Genomic DNA, 4,838 nt, shown 5'->3' on the forward strand with positions numbered 1-4,838 from the left:
TTCACTCATCAGATATCTATTGGGAACATTACAATGAATAAAGGAAGAACTGCTAAGGGTGTTAGAAACTGTGGAAAAATTGAGATATTTACTTATTATTCTGGAACACAATTGTTTATTAAGTGGAATGGAAAGGCATTATTTTTAGGTGAGTTGGCCACCTGTGGCAAATATAAAAATTCTTTATTTAGGGAAAGGTCACTATATTAATCACGGGTAAAATGTTGAGTGATTTGCATTCTTATAAGGCCAGAAAATTTAGAACTTATTTCTTTCTAAACTCCCATGAGACTTCTCTTCCCCTGCTAAAGACAGGGTGTGGGATGGGGGCACACTACACACCACCTTCTATTTTGTTGTCCTTGTGGTTGAATTTTAGAAGACTTTGAAGGGTTTATCACAGTGGGCAACAGGAACTACTCAATTTAATCTGTTGTTCTTTCCCTTAATTTTAAAATCATAATTATTTTTACCTCAAATGTACTTTAAGTTGTTTTTTCTAACTAGTCTTTACAGAAATACAGTCTGGATAATTTGTGTCTAGTATATTTCCCATTGATACAAATGTCAGGTGTACATGACCTAATTGGGTTACCTAATTGATCATTATTGGGTTTTCATGTCTAGCCTAGGGCTGGGTTGTAAGAGAGACAAAGTACTTCCACATTTCCTTTGCTTGCCAAAAATTTATCTGCATCATATTACTTTGAGTCTTTGATTTTTAAAAATCTTACTTAACTTTATTTGCGAGTGTAATTATTTTTTGTTATCTTTATTTCTTTTTGTTCTGAATGATACTTTAGAAAATATTTCTCATTTATGTAGAATTTGAAAATTATTTAAGGAAGTTTTCTTCAATCAATTACAGTACAGTTTTTCTATATGAAAACATTTTATTCTCAAAATAAAAAATCTAATTTAACACCCCATTGTATTTACAAACAAACTCTAATCAAAGCATTATGTTCATTAAGTAAGTATAGATCATACAGAGAGTTCCTAGTCCATTTTATGGCTAAGAACACTGATGCATGGGGTAGGGTGTGACTTGCTCATGATCGTGGAGCTGAGTTGGACTCACTTGCCTCTCTCTCAGTATAGTACTGTGCCAGGCTTCTTCTGAGGTTACTGTCTCCCCTCTACATGACTTACACAAGTTCCTTCCTGCCTTTTCTGCTCCAGCAATGCTGGTCTGTTGGCTCTGTGTGACTGTGTCACAGAAAGGAGCAATACATTAAGGATGCTTGATTGTGTTCTGAGAGAGCCTTCCTATGACTTTTTCATGTATCATGGAGAGGCTTTTAAAAACTGGGCCTCAGCTACTACTCTGGGCTTACCTCTAATATAGTGCTATCTTAGTGATACAACCACCCATATATAGACTTCCATTCCCAGAGTCTATCTCTATGTCTTGCCTGCTCTACAATCCCCTGCTCAGACAGATTGAAAGATATTTGGGGAATGGAAGAAGGGAAGATTCTGGAACCCACTGAAAAGGCATGTGTAGATATGCTTTGGGCTGAAACTTACTGGTTTCAGGTAAATGGTCAAATGGTTAATTGCAAATCTGATTTATATCCTGACCAAGATTAAAAATGTTGGGGGTTTCCCAAAACTGTAACTTGTGCTTTGTGTGTTTGTTTTTCCAGCAGCACTGACTTTTCTGACTTTATTTTTTGTCTTGTCTCTATCTCCACTCATCAAGTGATGACCTCTCAGTCACCCAGACTTGCCCTTGGTGATAGAAAACCTTTCATTTTCTCACCATGGAGAACAGTGTCGCTACACTCCATCCATAATATTGTACATCTTTAAGGCTTAGTTTAAAAATTCCTTATTGATTAATTCTAAAAGTAAATGCTTTAGCTTATTATGTATATAATTTTAATAGAAAGAAATCTTACTAAGCTCTTTGTTTAAAAGCAAAACCCATTATCAGTAACAATTATTTTTTCTCTTTGACTACAGTATAAGGTATTGTCAACCAAATTATGGATATTTTCTAACCAAATTATCTTTATAAATGCCTATTTGATAAAAAACTTGTTCTCCAATTTTACAACCTATTTGTTCATTTATTATTAATGTAGCATGTGACCCCTTATATATTCTTTTGCAGTTGAAAAATTTCTGCAAACTCTGTTGAGGTTTTTGTGTGTTGGAGTGACATGATGTGATACATTTTCTATAGCTGACATTATTTCTTTCACTTGCTTGGTGGAAAGTACTGGTGTGAAAATAGAGATGCTTTAAATAGGAGAAAATCATTCTTTTTTTAAAGAAGTCATAAACAGCATTTCATTGGTATATCATACTGGTCTTGTTGCTATTCCTTCATATTTAACTGTCTTTCTCTCTCTTCCCACAGTCTGGCTATACAGTGCATCCTTGAACCCTTAGCTTATAGCAGCAATATGCTTATATCTCTAACACCATTCATTCACAGGGTCAAAGTTCTGGTCCACAAACCCTTCTCTGCAGGAAGTTCAATGCCTATAAAAAGAATATGTGATAAACCAGGCCTCTCAAATAGCTAGCTTTAATAAGATGATGATGGGAAGTAGCAGCTCATTTGCTGTCACTTTTTTGGACATTGACCAGAGAAGCTTTCAACTTTTGCTCAAGTTTTTACTTGTGTTTACCAGTCTATTCTTGGTGTGGTCCTACTGATCACGTTCCTCCCTCACTTCTATGATTTCTGAACCAATCTGGTCAGTCTCTGTGGCAATCATATGAGAATGCTAAATACTCTGGGTGGCCCCATTCAGGCTGTCAGTACCTTGTAAAAGCAATGCCATTTGAGACTGTAGCCAATTCATATGATCATTCTCCACAGTGTATGTGCCATATTTCATGTCTCCCAAGGCCCCCAGGTGTGGCTATCAAAGATGTGCTTCTCCCTTCCCCATGGACTTTGGCAAGGTCCGTCTGAAAGGTCCTTCTGATAGGAAACTTTTTGAACGAGGCATGTGGCCCACTAGCCATGAGTTTGACATGCTTGTGAGGAAAGATAGAGGCATATCAAGTAGTTCATCTCCCATCTCTGCCAGCATTTCATTTGCTTCCTATTTCTTTTCATCAAAATCTCTGATCAACTTCTCTTCTTCCCAGGAGCCACTATGCACCCTTCATAGGTATTCGTGGAGACTGCAGAAGATCTTGTGCAGTTTCTTGAAATGCTTTGAGGAGGTGCGGAGGTGGCCATGGTGCAGGCTGTGCCGGAGCAGCAGTCACTGACATGTTAGGCCTGCCTGCTCCTCCCAGCTCCACAGGAGGACCATCACCCTCCATGAGGTACTTCCATGGCTGCAGCTGAGATAAAAATTATTTTTAAAAATCCTCACCCGAGAACATGTTCGTTGATTTCAGAGAGAGAGAAGAAAGGAGAGAGAGAGAAAGAGAGACAGAGAGAGGGAGAAACATCAATGTGAGAGAGAAACATTATGTGAAAAAGAAACATGATGTGAGATTGGTTTCCTCCCATACGTGCCCAACTAACCATGGATGGAATCTGACCGGGAATCAACCTTTTTGATGTACTGATGATGCTCCAACCAACTGAGCCACCCAGTGAGATAATGCTTTAACAGAGGTTTGGGGGTGCAGTTTCAGACTCACGGGTCCACAAATAAGACATGAACACTGAAAGTACTGCGCAACTTTAGTGATCCAGTAGTCCATCTCTGAGTTCACAGAGGATAAAAGGGTACTCTGAATTTGAAATTCTCTGTACTTTGTCACATCATCACTTGGAGACATTTTTTGTGCATTTGGCAAGCATCTGTTTGTTTGTTTGTGCTTAGCACTCAAGCACTTACTTCTTAATGTGATGCTGTCTGAGTAATATAACCAATGATACATAAACCCAGTACACAAACATGAAGACCATGTAAACCTTGCCTACAAGTTTATAATCAAGTGGATCACAACAATGCACAAATCCTGTATAATAAAAGCCTATATGCTAAATGTCTGACTGTTCCTTTGACCATTGGACCAGTCGCTATGATGCACACTGACCACCAGAGGGAAGATGCTCTGACTGGTAGGTTAGCTTGCTGCTGGGGTCCAGCTTATCAGGACTGGGCAAGACTGACCAGACATGCCCTGGAGCCCTCCCACGGTCCCTCCCTTGCCCCAATCGTGAACTGGTGGGGTCCCTTGGCCTGGCCTGCGCCCTTTTGCAATCTGGAACCCCTCAGGGGATGTCTGCAGGCCAGGCCGAGGGGTCCCACCAGCGCACGAATCCGTGCACCAGGCTCTAGTAGGATTATAAGGCAATATGTCATGTACTGATTTACCATTTGTATTTGTACAGTTATATTCAGGTCAGCTATATGGGTATGTGACCTATATTATTACAAGTGTCCTGTTGTTATATGGGGCTCATGCTTAATCTAATACTTTGCTGGTACCATCTTGAAATTCTTAATAATTTTTTTAGTGAGATATCCCACAAATTATGTAGTCAGTCCAGCTTATATTGACACATTCATTCCTATGGGAGCGGGCCTATGCCATTGGTTGGACATCCCTTGAGGGCTCCCGGATTGCAAGAAGGTGCAGTCTGGGCTGAGGGAACCCCCACTCTGAGTGCATGAATTTCGTGCACCGGGCCTCTAGTTAAGATATATTAGTTAATGTATCTTTTAAAATTTTTATAAAATTATAAATTAAATGTAAAAGTTTAGAAAAATATGCTTTTTAATTAGTAACTTTGATTAGCTTATGTTAAAGCAAGAGTAACTATCATCTTTTCCGTGCCTGAAAGTCACCCTTGAAGTCATCTAAATTAATTGTGCTATTTGAACTAGAGGTAGAGTTAGTAGTTAAGTGTT

The 4,838-nt window shown here is 38.9% G+C and overlaps 1 pseudogene; it reads right to left on the reverse strand.

Annotated features, from left to right (window-relative positions):
- Nucleotides 1-2,525: 2,525 nt before the first annotated feature.
- Nucleotides 2,526-3,759, reverse strand: LOC103303290 (vesicle transport through interaction with t-SNAREs homolog 1B-like; annotated as a pseudogene).
- Between the last annotated feature and the right edge of the window lie 1,079 nt (nt 3,760-4,838).

Source organism: Eptesicus fuscus, chromosome 5 (assembly GCF_027574615.1).
Source record: "Eptesicus fuscus isolate TK198812 chromosome 5, DD_ASM_mEF_20220401, whole genome shotgun sequence".
NCBI classification, from domain to species: domain Eukaryota; kingdom Metazoa; phylum Chordata; class Mammalia; order Chiroptera; family Vespertilionidae; genus Eptesicus; species Eptesicus fuscus.